Genomic DNA, 27,823 nt, shown 5'->3' on the forward strand with positions numbered 1-27,823 from the left:
TTCACAGGACTTCAACCCTGGTTTGTACCAGGGTCAAAAACTCGGCAGTTGCTACCCGGGATGATCACACAGGAGAAATACCCAGGTTGATCCGCAAATTACCGGGTATAATTGCTTCACCTGGTAATTTGCTTTCCTGTGTGAAAGGGGGGGGTAAGACTGGGACCGGCAAAATAACCGTCACTCAAATGCTGGGTAATAGCTGTGAATTTCACACTTTTCTGTGTGAAACCTGTATAACTGTGAAATTCTCATAAATGTTGTTTGCAGTAACAAACTGTCTTCCTGAGCTGTGAAGTGCACTCTGGGATGAGCTAGCACTGTCTGTGTACAGTGATATTAGCTAGCACTGACTGTACACAGTGAGATTAGCTAGCACTGACTGTGCACAGTGATAATAGCTAACACTGACTGTGCACAGTGATAATAGCTAACACTGACTGTGCACAGTGATAATAGCTAACACTGACTGTGCACAGTGATAATAGCTAACACTGACTGTGCACAGTGATAATAGCTAACACTGACTGTGCACAGTGATAATAGCTAACACTGACTGTGCACAGTGATAATAGCTAACACTGACTGTGCAGAGTGCTAGCACTGACTGTGATGACTTGGTTTGCTTATTGTTTGTTAGTGCGGCAGAGTCAGCAACAGTCGTGGCCGCCCCTTTCCTCTCCTCCAGTCCTCCAGATGCCAATGTGTCACTGGTGACACTCACATGAGAAGCTCTGCCCCCTAGACTACACAGGGAGCTGCTGGCCTGAGCTGCTGAATGGAGCCTGGTAAGGTATATCTGTTATATCTGTTATGAGGAGAAATGAGTAGGCAAGTGTGTGTGTTTGTGGGGTGGGGGTGGGAGGGTGGGGGTGGATGTTGGGGTTGGGGTGGGGGGCTTGTGTGTTTGTGTGTGTGTAAATGAGTGCTGCTGAGCTGACAGAGTGTGTGCACTGTGCAGGGACGTTTTAAGAGAGGAAGGGACCTACATGCACCCCCAGTTGTGGGCCCCCTCCTATCCGGCAGCAGTAGACTCTGGCATAATGACAGAGTCTACAGTGCATGCGCTTGTCTCCAGGAACATGGTGCCTGTGCCTTGTACCTGGGGACATCTCCAGTGCGCATGCGCAAATGACTCGGAAATGGCCGCGGTGGCCATTTTCAGAGTGACTTCTGTCCGCAGTGCAGGGCAGCCATCGTGGGACTCTGGAGGGATAAATATAATATATGGGTGCAGTGTGTGCTGTATGGGCCCCCTGGACTCAGGGGCCCCGTGTGCACCGCACACACACTGCACCCATTATAGAAACGCCTATGTGTGTGTATGTATGTGTGGGGGGGTTAAAGAGTGCTGACAGGGTTAGTGTATGTGAAGGATCGTTTAAGGATGAGCTCTGTGTGTTCGTGTGTGTGTTAAAGAGTGCTGGCAAGGGGTATGTGGGTCATATTATCTGGGACATTTCTATATTGTATATTATGAATTCGGGACACTGCTGTATGGCATATTATAAATTGGGGACACTGATACGTGTCATATTATAAATTGGGACACTGATGTATGGCATATTATGACTTGGGACACTGATGTGTGGCATATTATGAATTGGGGGCACTTATGCGTTGCATATTATGAATTGGGGGCACTGATGCGTGCCATATTATATATTGGAAGGAGCAGGGACAATGGGCGAAAGGTTACCGAGGACGCCAGGAAACCTTGCACCGACACTGTTTATCAGTCACTTCACAACCTGACCCAGTGGAGCATCCCTAAGACATATAAAAAAACTGGCATCCATTATTTTTATTTTTCCAAAAGCCAATAAAACTGCAGTTATATTTTTGGGCTGGGGGGAAACTGCCACATCCAGAAGAAATACACAGCAACAGAGGAAGAACATGTAAACAGATAAAGGCTTGGTCAGGAACAAAAATCATAACCCAACTGCTGTGGGGCAAGAATGCTAACCTCTGTGCCACTGTGTTGTCCATAAGTTAACACAATTTTCTTATTATTATATGGGGGAGATTCAAATGTTTGAAAAGTCGGTTGGGATTCTGTTTTTCCCTGTCTATTAGATAGGAAAAAACAGATTCCCAACTGACTTTTCAAACATTTGAATCTCCCCCTATATGTTTGTTTTTTTAACATATTGCATAAAATTATGGCAAACAATACAGTATGAGCTGGTAAATACTTTTTTGTTCTGTTATACCATATCATAATAAGCAGATTCAGTGGCAATGCATCATTGACAGAGAAAAACAAAACCGTGCAGTGGTAGCTGACATTCTGCTACCTGATCTGAATATTGGACATGACAATAGTACTATTCTATTACATATTAAATACTCACCTTCAATAAATCTTAACAGTACAAAAAACAAAACAAATACTTTCACATTAAACAAAAACATGCAAATAGTCATAGACAAAAGAAAAAAAACAAGAAAAAAAAACAAGGACACATTACAAGTGTCTGTGAAGGAACCTTTTTGTATACAGTCTGAATTCCCATGATGGTACACATTACAATCAATGTATTACAGTATATCACTTTGGATTTCTCATCACGTATTATACAGTGCTGTTGTCTTGTGTACTCAGTCATTTTGTTGAACACTGAATTTTCATTGATGTTCATGGCACTTCATGCTACAAGAAGCGCATCAGAATCCATACAGTTAGATATCACAGGAGCCAATAAAAATTCAGCCCTGCTGTCAATGACTGATTACTGCTGCAATGAATCCTGTCACTCCAAGCAATGAAACACGTGTTAGCTGTTGCTGTTTAATAACCTGTTTATTCACACAATACCCTTAACGGCAGCAATGAGTTGATTGTAGATTAAACTAGTTTCTCTTGAGCATTTACCCTGGGACTGATGTTTTATTGGCAAGATTATACATAGCTTATGTGACTAGTGGAGAGGATGTAAAGGATTGCTAAAGGAGATTCTGTGCTCAACATAAATGCATGTAAGACAGCCATTATGTGTATCTGCAACCTCAAATGAGGCAAGGTGTGATTTTAGTGATCCTGCAAATGCTTTATGATGATCGTGTCGGCCAGGAGTCTTATTGCTCGGGAAAGTTAGTTGGTGATGCCACGTGGGGGACAAGGTAATGTCTTCTTGTGGCATTCTCAGGGTCAGTCGGGGTACGGGCCAGCAACAGTGACGTTTCTTTGGCCGGGCGAGCCGTGTGATCGCATGGGGGCGCTACGTTCACTTCTGCGGCAACTGCATGTTACAGTATTCCGTCTGGAATACTATTGAAAATGTCCCTTCCAAAATGGCCTCATGGAAGACAGTTTTTAAGGATACTAGAGGAGGCGGGTGGCCATTTTGAGAAGGTCATTTTCTATACTTTGAAGTTGGGGCAGGCGCGAACCCCCGGGACTGCAGAGGGCAGCGGCAGCAGTGGGGGCCGGAGGGATCCCCTGACAATGAGCAGAACCCCTTGACAACAAGCAGTAACTGTCCTGTGGTATTACAGTAGGGGCATAATATGATGACAGGGGCATGTGGGGGCATAATAAGGTGTCAGGGGCATTACAGTGGGGGCATATTAGGGTGACAGGAGCATGTGGTGGTATAATATGGAGTCAGGGATATTACAGTGGGGGAATAATATGGAGACAGGGGCATGTGGAGGCATAATATGGTGTCATGGGCATTAGAATGGGGGCATAATATGGTGATGGGGCATAACTGTGGGTGCTTAATATGGTGATGGGCTATTACTGTGTGGGGCATAATATGGTGTCAGGGGCATTACGGTGGTGGCTTAATATGGTGCAAGGGTCACTACTGTGTGGGGCATAATATGGTATAAGGGAAAAGTAGACAAAATAAAGCTGTAGCTTACAGCGAAATGCATTGGTTTTATAAGAAACTGGACAATTGGAATTCTTCTGCACCTGAAGTTATTGCCTAGACATCCGCCAACATGAAAAGGGGAATCCAGTGTGACTCACAGCCTACCAAAGACTGAAGCTTCTAATAGGACTTCCATCAGGTCCCCAATCAAGCTTGAAGGTCATTCGCAAATAGTGTTTATTCACTTAAAATTGGCGTGTGTATCCCCAGGACTGTGACTACCCTCCATGGACAATCCGTGCACGTAAAATCCAGTTTCCTTAATGTGGTAATATCTCTGCTAATGTGCTGTGCTTGCCCAATTTTCTAGTAATGTCATGTTGTTATTTTTTATGAAATTTTACATGTGTAAATAAATGTTGTTTTAGTCTTTATACCAAATCCAGTTTTAGCGCTGCTTTTATACTTCTTCTGGTTACCTTCCCAGGGGACTAACTATCCCCACTGCCAGCAGCTGTAGGCAGTGTCGGACTGGGGCATGTAGGGCCCACCAGGGGAATGCATTGGTAGGGGCCCATGTTTAGGGGTGTGTGTGGCCAGTCTGCAGAGGGGGTGTGGCCTGCCACCTCACTGTTATGACTAACCATTAGAGAGTGCAACGTCTGAGCCCCTTCATAAATATGTACAGTAAATTCATCTGCTGCATGCATGATAATGTATCAGATTAATAATAGCAATGCACTGTAGAAAATACACCATAGTACAGTATAAGGTAACATATGTATGATGTATAATTCAAGTGCACAGTCTGGAATCTGATCCTTAGAGCAGGAGGTGGGCCCCCAGGCAGTGGGGCCCACTGGTGGTTTCCCCTGTACCCCTGTGGGCCAGCCCAAGCCTGGCTGTAGGTCAAGCATCTTTTTTCATTAGCGCCAGACTTATTACCTTGGTAATTTTCTCTTTGTATAGAAATGGCCCTGGCGGCTAGCATAGCCGTGACCAAAGTATTGTTTGACCAGAGCACCTCCAGCAGCGGTTAGTATCTTCATAATTTCCAGACGGGGAACAAAACTTTTTTAGTAGCATCTTCACAATTGCCAGACGGCGCTCCAACCTTTTCATGACGATCATGGCCGTGCTTAGCCCTTCTGAAGGGACAGGCAGTCCTAATTTCCCTCCTTTACATTGCCCCTATTGTATCTGCACATGGCAGCCATTCATCCCTACTGTACACTTGAGACAGATGTCCTGGCAGTCTATGGAACGTCTATGATGATTGCAGTATTTGTGTCTCACTTAACAATGTACGTAAGAGTTTCTTGTACAGTTATTCATTCATTCCATTTCTGATCTGTTCCTTCAGGTGAATGGCCCAAAGATGGAATCTCTCGTACAGATCATTGATCTCTATGTGGAGACACCGGTGCAGTGCTCACGGCCATCTGAACAAGGCAAGTGTAAGAGCCGGGACAGGGGGAAGTATGACAGTCCATTTACTCCTGTTCCTGGTTCCATCATTTGCCTTGAAAAGATAACTGTGTGTATACTGCATTTCTGACTAGAGATCAATTCTATCTATCATTCTCTCATTCGTTTGTCAAAAGCAGAATGAAGGAGAGCTGTCATTACTGAACCTCTCTTGCATACATGTCCTAAGGAGTTATTGTCAGGGATGTTTTGTAATAAGCAAAATGCACCTTTTTTCTTGGTCAGTCCTTCTGTAATTTATGTTTACCTAATAAAATGCCATTTATACAGTACCTTGTGTAATATTTTTAACCTGTCCCATTATGGACTATGTAGCATTAGCTGGAAATAAAACATATTTTCATAAGAGGTTCAGTTTATATAAAGGTCTTTTCTTTCTAATTCACTGGATCTCCAATTTATACAATGTTACCTTTCCTTCAGGTGTGAGATCCACAATTCAGGAAATTTCAACACTTCTACTTCACCTTGGACCTGGGGAGGGTTATTCAAAGTTGTTAGCAAACCAACAAAGTTAGCAATTGGGCAAAACCAGAGGTTAAAGTGGGGGGACGACGAGGTGGAACTGAGTTCCACTACCTATAATGGTAGGGGGAACTAGTTCCACCACCTCCATTTCCCTGAACAGTAATTCCTACAGAAAAACTACTACTGTATGAGTTGTGTATAAGGGGCACTACTGTAGGCATTGCATATAAGGGGCACTACTGTGTGGCATAACTTGTATAAAGGGTACCATTGTGTAGCACAATGCGAATAAAGGGCACTACTGAGTGACATAACCATAGTAAGGGGCATTGATGTGAATCAGGGGCACTACATGAGGTGTAATGTGAATAAGATTGTGATACTGTGTGGTGTAATTTGAAAATTAGGGGTTCTGTTGTGTGACCACACTGCTTCTTTGTGAGATCATTGTCCCTTTATAAAGTTTGGGCAAATAGGGCACTAATTTATAGTTTACGAGGTAGGGGGTTGTTTGCCGAATCCACTGGCACTGGTTTCGGCAAACTGGTACTCCACTTACTATGAGGGGGAGGGGGGGTGGCGGCGTAAATGAGTTCCACCACCTCTCCAGGACCACTTTAAGCCCTGGGCAAAACCATGTTGTACTGTAGGTGGGGCAGATGTAACATATGCAGAGAGAGTTAAATTTGGGTTAGTTATATTGTTCTGTGCATAGTAAATACTGCTTTATTTTTTACACTACAATTCAGATTTCAGTTTTAACACACCCCACCCAAATCAAAATCTATCTGCAGATGTTACATCTGGCCCCATCTGCAGTGCAGCATGGTTTTGCCCAATTGCTAACTTTTTGGTTAGCTAACAACTCTGACTAACCCCCCTGATTCAGTAATGTTTGCAAACCCAATTTTTTCAGAGTTGAGCCTCTAACTTGCACTGCGCATGTGTCATGACAGTATTGGCGGTGGTCAGAGATTTATTCACAAAGTAATTGACAATCAGGGACTGTTTGGGGGAGGTAATGGAGAGAGGTGACCAGTTTTGGTTGTGTGCTTGAGGCTGCTGTGTACAAATTTGCAACTGTGAATGTATTGGATACATCTCTGAATCAGGCCCAGTAAACAATTTCAGTTGTTTTTAAACAACAATAATTTATTTTGTACAATTTTCTCTTGAAATTTATATTTTAAAAGAAACATAGAATCTCTGCCAACACAAACAAAATAAAAACGTTGTGTATTTCTATGTTTATGCAGACAGCCTTTTTGATTGAGGTCTATTATGAACGAAAATGGCCACCTATGCATTCTTGTGTGGCAGTGATTTTGATACTAAGTAACTGAAAATTGCTATAATAGACATAAATAGAGAATGGAATGAATTATAAGTGTACATTTATTGAAGAAAATTAAAGCTTACTTTTCATAACTGCCATTATTCTTGCTGAAGAACATGGGCATAAAAATAAAGTGTACTGTACATAATAGTGGTGCAGTATATGTCAGTTCTGCCCTATAATTGTCTACATACTTCATTGAACCATAAATATGTAGGGTTTCAATGCAAGGGGGTATCATCATCATCTTGTCATAGCTGGTACTGCAGTTTAAATAAAAAAAAAATCTTTTAGTCAATTCTTGACTGGCTCTGAGAGTCACACGGCGCACCCCTGTGCCACATTGCGGCTCCTTGTGCACTATTTTCCTTTTTTGGGGGGAGGGGACATGAACACCCCTCCACAATTAGTCCACGCTCCCTACAGTCCCAGAGGCCGAGCCAGCACTCTATGGCCATAACTAAAAGCAGATGTCCACCATACCATGGGCCAGCACAGTTTAGAGTGACTCTGACAACCAGTCAGAAACATACATGAGGAACACATGCACTATCAACTATCCAAACTATTTATAAACATTCTGAAATCATGCACTTTAAGCAACCCCTATGGCCTATTGTTGAACAGAAAGCCTATAGGATATTGCAGACAGTGGCATAGCCAGATGGGGTGCAGGGGAAGGGGATCCGGCCTCTAGGTCGACAGTAACTAGGTTGACACTATCCAGGTTGACCATATTGGTCGACAGTAACTAGGTTGACAGGGGTTCTGGTCTCTAGGTCGACATGTTCTAGGTCGACAGGTCAAAAGGTCGACATGAGTTTTTCCCGATTTTTTTCTTTTTTTTCAACCTTTTCACACTTAACGATCCACGTGGACTACGATTGGTACGGTAATCTGTGCCTAGCGAACCGGTAGTGGAGCGAGGCAACTTGCCCGAAGTGCGAGGGGACACGGTGCACTAATTAGGGTTCCCAGTCACTCTACGAAGAAAACAACACCCCAAAAAAAAACAAAAAAAAACCTCATGTCGACCTTTTGACCTGTCGACCTAGACCATGTCGACCTAAAGACCCTGTCGACCTAGAGACCCTATCGACCTAGTTACTGTCGACCAATAGTGGTTGACCTAGACACTGTCGACCTAGTTACTATCTACCTTCCATACCACACCCCAGAGGAAGTGGCTGCAGGCTCGGCAGCCCCCTGCTGCTTAGGACTCGAAATATCGGTGATAGCTAGCAGCAGAGCAGACGCAGATCTCATGAGGAGAAAAGCTTCTGCTGTTGCTTTCATGAGAGGGAGACACAGTGACTTGGAGAACAGCCCAGGATTTACTGCGTAGTGCATTGTAGAGAGGAAAAAGGACAGTCAAATCAGTAAAAGACTAAATATGGAATAAAAGAAAAAATACTTTATTTACAGTACAATATTATAAACCCTTTTTTTGCTGGGTAGAGTAGGCTGATTCTATGCAAATTGCATGTTGGTGGAGAACAAGGGGTGTTGATATGTCCTATTGTTGTAAAACCTAGGAGATTAACAATAGGCACCAGCGGAATTGCAAAATGGAGTTTAGGCCACACTGTGATACTAAACCAGGCTTACCGGTTTATTGTAGAACAGCAGTAACAGCAGTAACAGATGCAGCGATGGTACAACTATACAGTTGCAAGAAAAATGATGTGAACCCTTTGGAATTTCCTGGATTTTTGCATAAATTGGTCATAAAATGTGTTCTGATCTTCATCTAAGTCATAACAATAGACAAACACAGTCTGCTGAAACTAATACCACACAAACAATTATATGTTCTCATGTTTTTATTGAGCACACCATGTAAACATTCACAGTGCAGGGTGGACAAAGTGATCTGTCACAAAAAATAACAGATGCAGCAAAATAATTTTTTTCACCTTGAAACACATACAGTACTTTATTTCACAAAAAATGTTTAATACAAAACCTACGTATGACATAATACGGTCAAAGGTTCTGTACTGCATCACAGTCCTGCTGAATAACAATACACCATGTTACATAAATTGTACATATACTGCAAAATGACCTACTAGATACAATATAACACCCTGCATATTGCATTATACAATACATTATTCAGACATGGCTGAGAGCAAAATTTTCAGTAAAGTTCTGGAGGTATTATGGGGGAGAAGAAAAAGGAGGGCGATACACTGGTTCGTGGCTTTATTGAACATATAGGACCGGATCTCTGTGTACGTGAGCAAATACAGGTTGAGTATCCCTTATCCAAAATGCTTGGGACCAGAGGTATTTTGGATATCGGATTTTTCCGTACTTTGGAATAAATGCATACCATAATGAGATATCATCGTGATGTTACCTAAGTCTAAGCACAGAATGCATTTATGTTACATATACACCTTGTACACACAGCCTGAAGGTAGTTTTAGACAATATTTTTTATAACTTTGTGCATTAAACAAAGTTTGTGTACATTGAGCCATCAAAAAAACAAAGGTTTCACTATCTCACTCTCACTCAAAAAAGTCCGTATTTCGGAATATTCCGTATTTCGGAATATTTGGATATGGGATACTCAACCTGTAGTAAATATTTGCTTACAGCGCAGGCGCAGAAATACATTTACACACCTTAGCTAACTCTGTCCTTTTCTGAGTCAGACTAAACTAGGCAGGACCTGTCTTCCCGCAAAATAAGGCATTTTGGGGCATTAACTGGATGGTGACTGTGAAATATACATAACTGCACTGACTGGATAATAACTATGCAATCATACATAACTGCTCTGACTTGTGGGATTGTTGATAAAACTTGTGTGATTCTACAGTAAGTCTTGTGTACGTGGAAGGGAAAGCCTGCTTCTGATGGATCTCTTGCACCTGGCATGGACCAGGTGCTGGAACAGATACTAAAGGTATCGGAGGGCATAAAAACATTGTTCAGCATGGGTTTCTGCTTGCAGGTGAACAAACCCATAAGCATACGTAGTATATTGGACTATTGGGCTGCCCCCAACTACAGTGTGCGACTCACAAATAGGCCCCATAAAGAGGAAATCTCTATAGCGGAATTTAATGTTTATTAACAGATTATGGATATAACCTAAACCAGAGGTTCTCAAACGTAGTCCTTAAGTCTCCCAGTGGTCCAGATTTTAGGTATATCCATGGCTCAGCACTTATGGTTACATCAAATAGACTGAGGTGCTAATTAAGTCACCTATGGCCAAGCATGGATAAACATAAAACCTGGACCGTTGGGGTGCCTTGAGGATTGCGACTGAGAACCTCTGACCTAAACCCTGCAAAGATTGTTGATATGTTGTCCAGATGATAGATCGACAATGCATTGGGCGACAGTCAATAGGTCAACATACATTAGGTAGACAAGTACAAGAGGTCGACTTGTACAAAAGGTTGACATGACAATAGTCGACACGTTTTTTGGAGGTTTGCATATGTTTTCTCAATGTTTGGTTGATTTACTATCCACATGGACATCAATTGGGAATAGTAACCTGTGGTGAGCGCAGTAGTAGCGGAATGAGCCACCATGTCCAAAGTGGGGTGAGCGAAGCAAGCCTGCGAGGGTACATGTTTGTATTGATGGTGGTTTTGGTCACATAACATGAAATATACAAGATTTGGCCCAAAAAACACGTTAACCATTTGGGTGTTGACCATTGTCATGTTGTCATTTTGTATCTGTCAACCAAGAGCATTGTCAACTTTTCATCTGTCGCCCTCTTGTACCTGATGACCTTATTAATGTTGACCATTTGGTGTCAAACCCTTCCTCCTGGAAAGACCTCCTGTGTTATCTCTGCCACTTTCATGACGATTATCCCCCAAACTCTCACTATCTGCACAGCTTCTCCTTCCTCTCTTCCTGTCCTACTTTCTAATCATCCTTCTCTCACTCGCCTCTCCTTTCTTTACCAATAGAGTCCCTGAAAGAACAAGAAAACCCTCACAAAACTAAGCAGACAAATTACACAAGCACTCACACCCAGTGTCACACGGGGGCATGAAGGGTCCACCGGGGGAATGCAGCGATAGGTGCTCATGCTTAAGAGACTTGGCCAACAATTTGAGAGGACATAACCTCTCAAATTTGCTGATTAGCAAATTTAACACATACAGTACAGGTGCCTGCCGAGCCATAGTTGAAATCACAGTCCCACACATGTAGTTGCTTTCAAAGAAGGTACCAAGGTGGTGATGCTGGGATCCTTTTCCCATCTTGAATGGTTCCACTGCTTGCTTTACCTTGCACACAATGGAAACCAAGATGAAGTAACATACTGTCCATGGCTTGGCTTTGCAGACTGTGATCAGAGGTGGCCGTGCATGGGCTATGTTTTGCAGAATAAGAGCAATCTCATTGTGCAGCACCAGTGCTTTACCTTCATTTGTCTGAGGTTCCACAAACCCACATTATGTTGGACTTAAGCAAGTCTCCCATACCAGCACTTCAGGGCTATAGCTTCTCTACAAAACAGAGACCGATTAAAAAAGTTAAAGATTAATAAGTCACCTGGTCCCAATGGAATTCACCCGAGGGTGAATTAGCAAGACCTCTATTTTTGATCTTCATGGATTCGGTTAAATCGGGTACGGTTCCCAAAGACTGGCATATAGTGGAGGTAGTGCCGATATTTAAAAAGGGGAGCAAAGTGAACCAGGTAATTATAGACCAGTTAGTCTTACATCTATAGTGGGGAAAGTATTGGAAGGTATTCTAAGGGACAGTATTCAAAAGTTCCTTTAATCAAATAAGGTCATTAAAAGGAACCAACATGGATTTGTGAAGGACAGATCATGTCAGACCAACTTACTTGGCTTTTATGAAACAGTAAGTGTGAACCTGGATCAGGGTAAGGAGGTGGATATAATCTTTTTAGACTTTGCCAAAGCTTTCGACACTGTACCACACATGCATCTTATCTACAAGCTACAAGAAATAGGGCTAGGGAGCACAATATGCACTTGGGTTAGTAATTGGTTAGGTAATAGGGAGCAGCGCGTTGTGGTCAATGGATCATTTTCAAATTGGACTAAAGTACTAAGTGGTGTGCCACAAGGGTCTGTACTTGGACCACTTATGTTCAACATTTTCATGAACGACCTAACAGTAGGTCTAGAGAGCATGGTATCAATTTTCGCAGACGATACCATTTGTGTAAGTTATAAATACGGAGGGGGATGCTGAGTCTCTTCAGAACGACTTAACTAAACTGGAAGCATAGGCAGCAAAAGGGAGAATGAGATTCAACACAGACAAGTGTAAGGTAATGCACTGTGGGGGCAAGACCAAAAATAACACCTATATACTAAATGGGGTAATATTAGGGGATTCTGTACTGGAAAAAGACTTAGGGGTTCACATAGATAACAAATTAAGCAGCAGTACCCAAAGTAGGAGTGCAGCAAAGAAGGCTAATAAGATATTAGCATGCATAAAACGGGGAATTGATGCAAGGGACGAGAGTATTATACTCCCATTATATAAATTACTAGTGAGGCCTCATCTTGAATACTGTGTGCAATTTTGGGCACCATATTACGAAAAGGATATCCTGGAGCTAGAAAAGGTTCAGAGGCGGGCGACCAAACTAATCAAGGGCATGGAGACTCTGGAATACGAGGAAAAGTTTGCAAGGCTAGGCATGTTTACATTGGAAAAGAGGAGACTAAGAGGGGACATGATCAACATCTACAGATATATAAGGGGTCAATACACAGAGCTTTGAAGGGACCTGTTTTCTAAATGATCAGCACAGAGAACACGTGGTCACTCGCTTAGGTTAGAGGAGAGGAGTTTCCGCACATTGAGGGGAAAAGGTTTTTTCACAGTAAGGACAATACGTGTTTGGAATTCCCTGCCTGAGAGAGTAGTAAGTGCAGACTCAGTCAACACCTTTAAGAATGGGTTAGATATATTCCTATTGGATAAAGATATTCAGGGTTATGTTGCGTAGGCACGCATTATAGTTAATATAACTAGTCCTAACATAAAAATAACTAGTCCTATAATAAGACTGCATAGGAGACCACAAATAGGTTGAACTCGATGGAAAATTGTATTTTTTCAACCTTAGTTCCTATGTTACTATGTTACTATGACTCTCAGCATCTTGATGCTGAACTTTAGCTCTGACTTTCTGCAGTTGACTTTTGCACATAAACTCATCTAAAGGCTTTGCAGGTTTGATTAACAGGGTTAAATTTACTAAGGTGGGCGTATTTTTAGAACTAGTGATGTTACCTATAGCAACCAATCAGATTCTATCTATTATCTTCTAGAAGCAGCTAGATAAATGTTAAGTAGAATCTGATTGGTTGCTATGAGCAACATCACTAATTCTAAAAAAACTCCCATCTTAGTAAATTTGTCCCACAGTGCCACTGAGCGCTGGTTTCCTCAAAAGATAGTGATGTATCACATTACAATCCTTACAATACTTTTCCCCCTCCACCTTATTCTCCACCAAAACATATGTTAAACTGTATTCTTGGTCTTCCTGCTCATTATGCCACTTGTCATCACAACAATACTATTTATTTGTTGAATTGTGTATTAAAATTATGTTTTTGAGTGTGACTCATGTACATTTATGTATGAATAGTTTATTTGTGATTCTTAGCTTATTTAAACTTAAAAAAAAACAGAAGAGGTGCAAAGGGCAGAAACAACCAGAAAGTTGTCAGTCTTCCAGGTACTCTCAAGCACCATATGTGCCCAAACCTTTGCAGAGTGGGTGTGATATAACTTGTCAACAGTTATCATGTCAACAGTTATCAGGTCAAATTGCCAACATGTGACATGTTGGGGGTCAACATTTCGACAGCGACCATGTTGATATTCATCGTGTCTACCCAGATATGTCAACATGATGAACTGTTAACAAAGCATCCCTGATGGTCTAGAGGCTTCTTACCTTCCACCAATGGACAGTTTTTAGGGTCATAACTCTCCTTCTTCTGCTTATACAAGATTGTGACCCTCTGCTCCCTTAGCGATAGAGGCATTCTGTTATCCACCAACATTTCCTCATACAGTTTCAACAGATCCAGAACAAAGAAGTCTCACAGGTCTAAATAGAGCTCCAGTGGTAGACCCAGGGCCTAGGATCCTGTCTAGGCTAAATTGTTTAGTTGTAAAGGCAGCCCTGGCAGCCTCAACAGTGTTAGCAATACCTGATCAGTTTATCTCAGAGTAAAAGGTGCCATAATAGTCTTTGTTGACTCCCAACATGCACTTATTTCTGACCTATTAGTGCCAGCCTTGTACTGAAGCTGTTCAGATAGAATAGAATAGATGGAATTTCACTTATCATTCTTTTTCAAATTCTACACTATGGAAAAAGTAACAATGCACTTAGATTCCTCACCAAGTGTCTTCAAGTCTAGCTGATCTCTTACCTTTCAGTTGCACATTCAAAGGCTCAGAAAATACTGTAGCCTGTCCACCTTTTGTTTACACGCTTCATGTCTGCAAGCTTTTACTTTTGACATATTCTCCCCATTCAAACCTATAGACAAAATAACATTTTTTCTCATGATGTAAGCATCTCTTATCCCCTTTAACATGCTCTCACTATCAAACAGTCCACAGTTCCATAGACAGTACCCCATGCCAAGAGGACAACTGTGGTCCAGGACTCCCTGAAAGAGTATGGCCCTGTAGTCAGAGAAGAAGGTGGTCTTCTCTAAGTCAAGGCTACATATGGCTGATGGGTGTGTCTCACAGGCAACACTGAATTTTAGCCTCTGCATCTGAAAGGTTAGTACATTTTAAATGGACTTTAATGGTTTTTGAAGCAAAATTGATTGCTGCGATTAAGAACCCTTTGACGTTGGACTGCAAGCTTAAATGTTTTGTTTTGATTTCATTTAATTTGCTTTCATTTGTTAGAGACACACAGATTTTCAGTAATAATGATGATCGCTGACAAAAGCTGTCTTTTTGATTGTGGAGAAAGTTAGTTTTATATGCTGTCTAAACTGGTCCATAATGCTCCTTATCAATGGTTAATAAAAAAAAGCAACAATAAATGTGAAAAAAGAGGTATTGTAGGTTAATGCAGACAGTTTTTTATGCTTGAAGATACCTGGGACTAGGACCGGAACACACCTTCCATCTCCATTTAATTGAATAGGAAAAATACATCTCTGTGAACCTGTCCACTTCTACATCCTTTATCTCTCTGATTCTTGGTCTGAAGCCAGCACTTTCAACATCTTCTCTTGGGGTTGACAGGGTAAATCAAGTAGAGAAGGAATGTAGAAGTCAAGGGTGGACATTGGCCTTTCAAAGGATTAGAGATGCTCACACTCTTTTAACTGGTTCAGAATGAAACATAATTTGACTGTCTTTGGGGGGCTTTGTTTAGGATCAAAATATGAATTAGCTTTGTGGCTCTAAATCATATTTATGATCTAAATGTTTTTTGAAGCTTGCAGTTACAGCAGTAGGTTTAAAACAACCTTTAAAATGCCTGTTTAATAATTTATGCCATTTGATTATATTTTTAGATAATTATCACATTTGAATAATTAAAATTGGAAACTATTGAAAGTACTATACAATGTGGAAAATTAAGTTTGAACTAGCTGGAACATAGTCTTCTTGCTTTAATTTAACTGATTTCTAATCTAAATCTGAATATAAATTCACATGGTCGACATTTATAAGGATCTTCCCTTTGGATAGAAAAGCTGCCCGCAATGTGAAAGTCCAGTAATTAGAGCGTATGACGATCTCTAAGTACCTCTTGCAGACACCGTGGAGGCAATGGTCACAAAGTTAATTCAATTTGGGTAAATTTTGATACTATGCTTTAGGTGGATTTTTGCTTGTATAGTAGTTTGGAAGGTACAGAGGTTCTGAAAGCAGGAATATTGTGTAAAGGGTACCAGCTTATCAAGCTTTCTAACTGAGTTGTTCTTTGTATCTTTACCATTTTTCCTCCCTACCTTCTTCCCTCACGGGCCTGGAATGGAAGCTGAGGCAGGAGTATCTAAAGCCATCTTACCTGAAAGCTTCTTTTTTTCGTTGTGCAGATTTTCTTCCTGGTGGGTGGTTACATACAGAGCCTCCTCCTAGTGGATGGGTACATACAGAGTCTCTTCCTGGTGGGTGGTACATACACCGGCTCTCCCTGGTGGGTGGTTACATACACAGTCTCTTCCTGGTGATGGTTACAAACAAAGGGGCACATGTGGGCACATGTATTAAGCCTGTAGAAGTGATAAAGTGAAAGGTGATAACGCACCAGCCAGTCAGCTACTAACTGTCATTTTTCAAACCCAGTCCGTAACTTGCCATTTAGGAGCTGATTGGATGGTGCATTATCACCTTCCACTTTATCCCTTCTCCATGCTTAATACATCTGCCCATAGTCTCTTCTCAGTGGGCAGCTGCATACACAGTCTCTTCCTGATGTGCAGCTACATATAGAGTCTCTTACTGATGGGTAGCTACATATGGAGTCTCTTCCTGGTGGGTGGTTACATGAAGAGTCTTTTCCTAGTGGGTGGTGGTTACATATAGAGTCTCTTCCTTTGGGGTGGTTACATACAGAGTCTCTTCCTGGTGAGTGGCTACATACAGAGTCTCTTCCCTGTAGGTGGTTACATACAGAATATCTTCCTGGTTGGTGGTTACATACAGAGTCTCTTCCTGGTTGGTGGTTACATACAGAGTCTTTTCTTGAAGGACAGAGCTATGCAGATTTTTGATTTGCCACAGCCTGCTTGAATATTTTACTTGGCAAACAATTGTTTGTACAGTAAAATAAATTCTCCTGTGGAATCTTAAACTTTCCTTAGAAGGACTGAAGCTCATTTGCACAAAGCTATTTCAGTTTACTACACTCGATCTTAGCCATAAGGCTAAGAAGCGTTACTTGTGTGTTGCATAAGGCTAAGGTATCTGAAAAGAACAAGTTTGCTTTAGTGGTTATGAGGATAGTATTTCTCAACTCCTGAATGAAATGCTAATTTTGCAGACACTGACATACTGTATGTATCACAGCATAATTTATTACACCAATGTATTAAGCAGAACTCTGTGTATCCTGATGCAGGTGGCTTCAGCAATGAGATATTAGCATAATGGTGTACATTGTAATGCGTCAGTAGTAAGAGGTGAAATCCTGTCAGCAGCTGACTCCACATCTTGCACATAAACAGCGGCTCCAGTACAAAACACCAGGGAGTGCAACTATGCAGGCCTCTGGGATACAAAGAGAAAGAGACATAAGGAAAGGCAAAAAACCTGCTTTGTTGTCTTACTGTTTTATCATTATGTGACTGCTTCTTACACCTGTCTTATATGCAGAGAATGCATGAAAAATTAAACAAATTCTTTCCTATGGGGCAGAGCCGACATGTTGTGGTGTGTGAGCTCTTTTTGAGATGCACGCTGTGATTTTTATCTGTTACGTGTTTATAACAGATTATTGTTTATAATATTCAATGTACTGAAACTGAAGAATTCTAGGCAACTGGCATTTTCTTGTACAGTAATTCATGTGGCTGTAGCAGTGATGCTGCCCGGCGGCAAGATAAATATTGGTGCCCCTATATATTAGTGATGAGCGGGTTCGGTTTCTCGGAAACCGAACCCCCCCGAACTTCACCCTTTTTACACGGGTCCGAGCGTCATCATCCCGCTGTCGGATTCTCGCGAGATTCGGATTCTATATAAGCAGCCGCGCGTCGCCGCCATTTTCACTCGTGCATTGGAAATGTTAGGGAGAGGACGTGGCTGGCGTCCTCTCCGTTATTGTTGAACTTGATTGTGCACTATTGCTTAATTGTGGGGAGGGCTGGGGAGCAGCTGTATAATATAGGAGGAGAACAGTGCAGAGTTTTGCTGATCAGTGACCACCAGTTATCCGTTCTCTGCCTGAAAAAAAACGCTCCATATCTGTGCTCAGTGTGCTGCATATATCTGTGCTCACACTGCTTAATTGTGGGGACTGGGGAGCAGCTGTATTATATAGCAGTAGTACAGTGCAGAGTTTTGCTGACAGTGACCACCAGTATACGTTGTCTGCCTGGAAAACACTCCATATCTGTGCTCAGTGTGCTGCTTTATTGTGGGGACTGGGGACCACCAGTATAATATTATATAGGAGGAGTACAGTGCAGAGTTTTGCTGACCAGTGACCACCAGCATATAATATATAGCAGTACGGTACGGAAGGCCACTGCTGTACCTACCTCTGTGTCGTCATTAAGTATACTATCCATCTACATTCTATACCTGTGGTGCATTTTAGTTTTGCAGTTTGCTGACACAGTGACCACCAGTATACTCTATATAGCAGTACGGAAGGCCACTGCTGTACCTACCTCTGTGTCGTCATTAAGTATACTATCCATCTACATTCTATACCTGTGGTGCGCCTCTTTTTTTCTTTGCATCATGTGCTGTTTGGGGACTATTTTTTTGAAGTGCCATCCTGCATGATACTGCAGTGCCACTCCTAGATGGGCCAGGTGTTTGTGTCGGCCACTTGTGTCGCTTAGCTTAGTCACACAGCGACCTTGGTGCACCTCTTTTTTTCTTTGCATCATGTGCTGTTTGGGGACTATTTTTTTGAAGTGCCATCCTGCCTGACACTGCAGTGCCACTCCTAGATGGGCCAGGTGTTTGTGTCGGCCACTTGTGTCGCTTAGCTTAGTCACACAGCGACCTTGGTGCGCCTCTTTTTTTCTTTGCATCATGTGCTGTTTGGGGACAATTTTTTTGAAGTGCCATCCTGCCTGATACTGCAGTGCCACTCCTAGATGGGCCAGGTGTTTGTGTCGGCCACTTGTGTCGCTTAGCTTAGTCACACAGCGACCTTGGTGCGCCTCTTTTTTTCTTTGCATCATGTGCTGTTTGGGGACTATTTTTTTGAAGTGCCATCCTGCCTGACACTGCAGTGCCACTCCTAGATGGGCCAGGTGTTTGTGTCGGCCACTTGTGTCGCTTAGCTTAGTCACACAGCGACCTTAATGCGCCTCTTTTTTTCTTTGCATCATGTGCTGTTTGGGGACAATTTTTTTGAAGTGCCATCCTGTCTGACACTGCAGTGCCACTCCTAGATGGGCCAGGTGTTTGTGACGGCCACTTGTGTCGCTTAGCTTAGTCACACAGCGACCTTGGTGCGCCTCTTTTTTTCTTTGCATCATGTGCTGTTTGGGGACAATTTTTTTGAAGTGCCATCCTGCCTGACACTGCATTGCCACTCCTAGATGGGCCAGGTGTTTGTGTCGGCCACTTGTGTCGCTTAGCTTAGCCATCCAGCGACCTCGGTGCAAATTTTAGGACTAAAAATAATATTGTGAGGTGTGAGGTGTTCAGAATAGACTGGAAATTAGTGGAAATTATGGTTATTGAGGTTAATAAAACTATGGGATCAAAATGACCCCCAAATTCTATGATTTAAGCTGTTTTTTAGGGTTTTTTGTAAAAAACACCCGAATCCAAAACACACCCGAATCCGACAAAAAAAATTCGGTGAGGTTTTGCCAAAACGCGTCCGAATCCAAAACACGGCCGCGGAACTGAATCCAAAACCAAAACACAAAACCGAAAAATGTCCAGTGCACATCACTACTATATATATATATATATATATATATATATATATACATATATATATATATATATATATATGTGTGTGTGTGCACGTGCGTGCATTTGTATGGAGTGTTCTGGAACAAAATGCATATACAGGTTGAGTATCCCTTATCCAAAATGCTTGGGACCAGAAGTATTTCGGATATCTGATTTGTCCGTATTTTTGAATAATTGCATATCATAATGAGATATCATGGTGATGGAACCTAAGTCTAAGCATAGAATGCATTTATGTTTCATATACATCTTATACACATAGCCTGGAAGTCATTTAATACAATATTTTTAATAACTTGTGTATTAAACAAAGTCTGTGTACATTGAGCCATCAGAAAACAAAGGTTTCATTATCTCACTCAAAAAATTCCGTATTTTGGAATATTTTGTATTTCGGAATATTTGGATATGGGATACTCAACTAGAGATGTGCACTTGAAATTTTTCGGGTTTTGTGTTTTGGTTTTGGGTTCGGTTCCGCGGCCGTCTTTTGGGTTCGACCGCGTTTTGGCAAAACCTCACCGAATTTTTTTTGTCGGATTCGGGTGTGTTTTGGATTCGGGTGTTTTTTTCAAAAAACACTAAAAAACAGCTTAAATCATAGAATTTGGGGGTCATTTTGATCCCAAAGTATTATTAACCTCAAAAACCATAATTTCCACTCATTTTCAGTCTATTCTGAACACCTCACACCTCACAATATTATTTTTAGTCCTAAAATTTGCACCGAGGTCGCTGGATGACTAAGCTAAGCGACCCTAGTGGCCGACACAAACACCTGGCCCATCTAGGAGTGGCACTGCAGTGTCACGCAGGATGGCCCTTCCAAAAAACACTCCCCAAACAGCACATGACGCAAAGAAAAAAAGAGGCGCAATGAGGTAGCTGTGTGAGTAAGCTAAGCGACCCTAGTGGCCGACACAAACACCTGGCCCATCTAGGAGTGGCACTGCAGTGTCACGCAGGATGGCCCTTCCAAAAAACACTCCCCAAACAGCACATGACGCAAAGAAAAAAAGAGGCGCAATGAGGTAGCTGTGTGAGTAAGATAAGCGACCCTAGTGGCCGACACAAACACCTGGCCCATCTAGGAGTGGCACTGCAGTGTCACGCAGGATGGCCCTTCAAAAAAATACTCCCCAAACAGCACATGACGCAAAGAAAAATGAAAGAAATAAGAGGTGCAAGATGGAATTGTCCTTGGGCCCTCCCACCCACCCTTATGTTGTATAAACAGGACATGCACACTTTAACCAACCCATCATTTCAGTGACAGGGTCTGCCACACGACTGTGACTGAAATGACGGGTTGGTTTGGACCCCCACCAAAAAAGAAGCAATTAATCTCTCCTTGCATAAACTGGCTCTACAGAGGCAAGATGTCCACCTCATCATCATCCTCCGATATATCACCGTGTACATCCCCCTCCTCACAGATTATCAATTCGTCCCCACTGGAATCCACCATCTCAGCTCCCTGTGTACTTTGTGGAGGCAATTGCTGCTGGTCAATGTCTCCACGGAGGAATTGATTATAATTCATTTTAATGAACATCATCTTCTCCACATTTTCTGGAAGTAACCTCGTACGCCGATTGCTGACAAGGTGAGCGGCGGCACTAAACACTCTTTCGGAGTACACACTTGTGGGAGGGCAACTTAGGTAGAATAAAGCCAGTTTGTGCAAGGGCCTCCAAATTGCCTCTTTTTCCTGCCAGTATAAGTACGGACTGTCTTACGTGCCTACTTGGATGCGGTCACTCATATAATCCTCCACCATTCTTTCAATGGGGAGAGAATCATATGCAGTGCCAGTAGACGACATGTCCGTAATCGTTGGTAGGTCCTTCAGTCCGGACCAGATGTCAGCATCAGCAGTCGCTCCAGACTGCCCTGCATCACCGCCAGCGGGAGGGCTCGGAATTCTGAGCCTTTTCCTCGCACCCCCAGTTGCGGGAGAATGTGAAGGAGGAGATGTTGACAGGTCGCGTTCCGCTTGACTTGACAATTTTCTCACCAGCAGGTCTTTGAACCCCAGCAGACTTGTGTGTGCCGGAAAGAGAGATCCAAGGTAGGTTTTAAATCTAGGATCGAGCACGGTGGCCAAAATGTAGTGCTCTGATTTCAACAGATTGACCACCCGTGAATCCTTGTTAAGCGAATTAAGGGCTCCATCCACAAGTCCCACATGCCTAGCGGAATCGCTCTGTGTTAGCTCCTCCTTCAATGTCTCCAGCTTCTTCTGCAAAAGCCTGATGAGGGGAATGACCTGACTCAGGCTGGCAGTGTCTGAACTGACTTCACGTGTGGCAAGTTCAAAGGGCAGCAGAACCTTGCACAACGTTGAAATCATTCTCCACTGCGCTTGAGACAGGTGCATTCCACCTCCTATATCGTGCTCAATTGTATAGGCTTGAATGGCCTTTTGCTGCTCCTCCAACCTCTGAAGCATATATAGGGTTGAATTCCACCTCGTTACCACTTCTTGCTTCAGATGATGGCAGGGCAGGTTCAGGCATTTTTGGTGGTGCTCCATTCTTCTGTACGTGGTGCCTGTACGCCGAAAGTGTCCCGCAATTCTTCTGGCCACCGACAGCATCTCTTGCACGCCCCTCTCGTTTTTTAAATAATTCTGCACCACCAAATTCAAGGTATGTGCAAAACATGGGACGTGCTGGAATTTGCCCATATTTAATGCACACACAATATTGCTGGCGTTGTCCGATGCCACAAATCCACAGGAGAGTCCAATTGGGGTAAGCCATTCCTCGATGATCTTCCTCAGTTGCCGTAAGAGGTTTTCAGCTGTGTACGTATTCTGGAAACCGGTGATACAAAGCGTAGCCTGCCTAGGAAAGAGTTGGCGTTTGCGAGATGCTGCTACTGGTGCCGCCGCTGCTGTTCTTGCGGCGGGAGTCCATACATCTACCCAGTGGGCTGTCACAGTCATATAGTCCTGACCCTGCCCTGCTCCACTTGTCCACATGTCCGTGGTTAAGTGGACATTGGGTACAACTGCATTTTTTAGGACACTGGTGAGTCTTTTTCTGACGTCCGTGTACATTCTCGGTATCGCCTGCCTAGAGAAGTGGAACCTAGATGGTATTTGGTAACGGGGGCACACTACCTCAAGAAATTGTCTAGTTCCCTGTGAACTAACGGCGGATACCGGACGCACGTCTAACACCAACATAGTTGTCAAGGCCTCAGTTATCCGCTTTGCAACAGGATGACTGCTGTGATATTTCATCTTCCTCGCAAAGGACTGTTGGACAGTCAATTGCTTGGTGGAAGTAGTAAAAGTGGGCTTACGACTTCCCCTCTGGGATGACCATCGACTCCCAGCAGCAACAACAGCAGCGCCAGCAGCAGTAGGCGTTACACGCAAGGATGCATCGGAGGAATCCCAGGCAGGAGAGGACTCGTCAGAATTGCCAGTGACATGGCCTGCAGGACTATTGGCATTCCTGGGGAAGGAGGAAATTGGCACTGAGGGAGTTGGTGGGGTGGTTTGCGTGAGCTTGGTTACAAGAGGAAGTGATTTACTGGTCAGTGGACTGCTTCCGCTGTCGCCCAAAGTTTTTGAACTTGTCACTGACTTATTATGAATGCGCTGCAAGTGACGTATAAGGGAGGATGTTCCGAGGTGGTTAACGTCCTTACCCCTACTTATTACAGCTTGACAAAGGCAACACACGGCTTGACAAATGTTGTCCGCATTTCTGTTGAAATACTTCCACACCGAAGAGCTGATTTTTTTGGTATTTTCACCAGGCATGTCAATGGCCATATTCCTCCCACGGACAACAGGTGTCTCCCCGGGTGCCTGACTTAAACAAACCACCTCACCATCAGAATCCTCCTTGTCAATTTCCTCCCCAGCACCAGCAACACCCATATCCTCCTCATCCTGGTGTACTTCAACACTGACATCTTCAATCTGACTATCAGGAACTGGACTGCGGGTGCTCCTTCCAGCACTTGCAGGGGGCGTGCAAATGGTGGAAGGCGCATGCTCTTCACGTCCAGTGTTGGGAAGGTCAGGCATCGCAACCGACACAATTGGACTCTCCTTGTGGATTTGGGATTTCGAAGAACGCACAGTTCTTTGCTGTGCTTTTGCCAGCTTGAGTCTTTTCATTTTTCTAGCAAGAGGCTGAGTGCTTCCATCCTCATGTGAAGCTGAACCACTAGCCATGAACATAGGCCAGGGCCTCAGCCGTTCCTTGCCACTCCGTGTGGTAAATGGCATATTGGCAAGTTTACGCTTCTCCTCCGACAATTTTATTTTAGATTTTTGAGTCCTTTTTTTACTGATATTTGGTGTTTTGGATTTTACATGCTCTGTACTATGACATTGGGCATCGGCCTTGGCAGACGACGTTGCTGGCATTTCATCGTCTCGGCCATGACTAGTGGCAGCAGCTTCAGCACGAGGTGGAAGTCGATCTTGATCTTTCCCTATTTTTGGAACCTCAACATTTTTGTTCTCCATATTTTAATAGGCACAACTAAAAGGCACCTCAGGTAAACAATGGAGATGGATGGATACTAGTATACTTATGGATGACGAGCGACTGCCGACACAGAGGTAGCTACAGCCGTGGACTACCGTACTGTGTCTGCTGCTAATATAGACTGGATGATAATGAGATAAAATTAAAATATATATATATATCACACTAGTACTGAAGCCGGACAGGTATATATTATGTAATGACGGACCTGCTGGACACTGTCTGTCAGACTCAGCACTGCAGACTCCTAAAGTAAGCTACTAGTATCAAGAAGATAGAAAAAAAAAAAACCACGGGTAGGTGGTATACAATTATGGATGGACGAGCGACTGCCGACACAGAGGTAGCTACAGCCGTGGACTACCGTACTGTGTCTGCTGCTAATATAGACTGGATGATAATGAGATAAAATTAAAATATATATATATATCACACTAGTACTGCAGCCGGACAGGTATATATTATGTAATGACGGACCTGCTGGACACTGTCTGTCAGCACTGCAGACTCCTAAAGTAAGCTACTAGTATCAAGAAGATAGGAAAAAAAAAAAAACACGGGTAGGTGGTATACAATTATGGATGGACGAGCGACTGCCGACACAGAGGTAGCTACAGCCGTGGACTACCGTACTGTGTCTGCTGCTAATATAGACTGGATGATAATGAGATAAAATTAAAATATATATATATATATATATATCACACTAGTACTGCAGCCGGACAGGTATATATTATGTAATGACGGACCTGCTGGACACTGTCTGTCAGACTCAGCACTGCAGACTCCTAAAGTAAGCTACTAGTATCAAGAAGATAGAAGAAGAAAAAAACCACGGGTAGGTGGTATACAATTATGGATGGACGAGCGACTGCCGACACAGAGGTAGCTACAGCCGTGGACTACCGTACTGTGTCTGCTGCTAATATAGACTGGATGATAATGAGATAAAATTAAAATATATATATATATCACACTAGTACTGCAGCCGGACAGGTATATATTATGTAATGACGGACCTGCTGGACACTGTCTGTCAGCACTGCAGACTCCTAAAGTAAGCTACTAGTATCAAGAAGATAGAAAAAAAAAAAACCACGGGTAGGTGGTATACAATTATGGATGGACGAGCGACTGCCGACACAGAGGTAGCTACAGCCGTGGACTACCGTACTGTGTCTGCTGCTAATATAGACTGGATGATAATGAGATAAAATAAAAATATATATATATATCACACTAGTACTGCAGCCGGACAGGTATATATTATGTAATGACGGACCTGCTGGACACTGTCTGTCAGACTCAGCACTGCAGACTCCTAAAGTAAGCTACTAGTATCAAGAAGATAGAAGAAAAAAAAAACCACGGGTAGGTGGTATACAATTATGGATGGACGAGCGACTGCCGACACAGAGGTAGCTACAGCCGTGGACTACCGTACTGTGTCTGCTGCTAATATAGACTGGATGATAATGAGATAAAATTAAAAAATATATATATATCACAGTACTGCAGCCGGACAGGTATATATTATGTAATGACGGACCTGCTGGACACTGTCTGCAGAATGCGTTTATAAAAACACCACACGACGAGTGTTTAACTTTTTCAGGCAGACAATCACAATATACTGGTGGTCAGCAGACAATCACAATACTGGTGGTCAGTGGTCACTGGTCAGTCACACTGGCAGTGGCACTCTGGCAGCAAAAGTGTGCACTGTACTTAAAATATGTACTCCTGCTATAACTGCTCCCCAGTCTCCCCCACAATTAAGCTGTGTGAGCAGTGAGCACTCAGCACAGTCAGATAATGATATACAGTATTACATATGATGCAGCACACTGGGCTGAGCACAGATATGGTATGTGACTGTGTCACACTGTGTATCGTTTTTTTTCAGGCAGAGAACGGATTAATTAAACTGGTGGTCACTGGTCACACTATCAGCAGCAAGTAGTACTCCTCCTAATAATATGCTCCCCAAAATTTGTGTCTCTCTCTAGTACTCTAGTCTAAACGGAGAGGACGCCAGCCACGTCCTCTCCCTATCAATCTTAAATGCACGTGTGAAAATGGCGGCGACGCGCGGCTCCTTATATAGAATCCGAGTCTTGCGATAGAATACGAGCCTCGCGAGAATCCGACAGCGGGATGATGACGTTCGGGCGCGCTCGGGTTAACCGAGCAAGGCGGGAAGATCCGAGTCGCTCGGCCCCGTGTAAAAAAACCTGAAGTTCGGGCGGGTTCGGATTCCGAGGAACCGAACCCGCTCATCTCTATACTCAACCTGTATATACCTATTTCATTGTCATTTATTTTCAATCACACATTTCTTAGCAGTCATACCCAGGATTGGAAACCATGACCTGTTACACTGAAGGCAGACACATTACTGATAGAGCCATTTGCTGCTGCATAGCTAGTCTAACTATATGAAGTAGTGATGAGCGGGTTCGGATCCTCGGGATCCGAACCCCCCCCGAACTTCACCCATTTTACACGGGTCCGAGGCAGACTCGTATCCTCCCGCCTTGCTCGGTTAACCCGAGCGCGCCCGAACGTCATCATCCCACGGTCGGATTCTCGCGAGATTCATATTCTATATAAGGAGCCACGCGTCGCCGCCATTTTTCACTCGTGCATTGGAGATGATCGTGAGTGGACGTGGCTGGCGTCCTCTCAGTTTCTATGTTCAGTGGGCTGCAAATTGTGCTGCAAATATCTGTGCTCAGTGTGCTGCAAATATCTGTGCTCTGTGTGCTGCAAGTGCAAATATCTACGTTCTCTGCCTGAAAAACGCTCCATATCTGACTGTGCTCAGTGTGCTGCAAAAATTTCATGCTCAGTGTGCTAATTGCTTTATTGTGGGGACTGGGGACCAGCAGTATTATATAGTAGGAGGACAGTGCAGAGTTTTGCTGACCAGTGACCAGTGACCAGTGACCAGTGACCACCAGTATTATACGTTCTCTGCCTGAAAAACGCTCCATATCTGTGCTGCATTGTAGTATATAGTAGGAGGACAGTGCAGAATTTTGCTGACCACCAGTATAACTATATATAAAGCAGTACGGTACAGTAGTCCACTGCTCTACCTACCTCTGTGTCGTCAAGTATACTATCCATCCATACCTGTGGTGCATTTCAGTTTTGCACAGTTTGCTGACCACCAGTATATACTATATAGCAGTACGGTACAGTAGGCCACTGCTCTACCTACCTCTGTGTCGTCAAGTATACTATCCATCCATACCTGTGGTGCATTTCAGGTTTGCACAGTTTGCTGTCCACCAGTATATACTATATAGCAGTACGGTACAGTAGGCCACTGCTCTACCTACCTCTGTGTCGTCAAGTATACTATCCATCCATACCTGTGGTGCATTTCAGTTTTGCACAGTTTGCTGACCACCAGTATATAATATATAGCAGTACGGAATAGTAGGCCACTGCTCTACCTACCTCTGTGTTGTCAAGTATACTATCCATCCATACCTGTGGTGCATTTCAGGTTTGCACAGTTTGCTGACCACCAGTATATA

This window comes from Pseudophryne corroboree, chromosome 9 (genome assembly GCF_028390025.1).
Source record: "Pseudophryne corroboree isolate aPseCor3 chromosome 9, aPseCor3.hap2, whole genome shotgun sequence".
NCBI lineage: Eukaryota > Metazoa > Chordata > Amphibia > Anura > Myobatrachidae > Pseudophryne > Pseudophryne corroboree.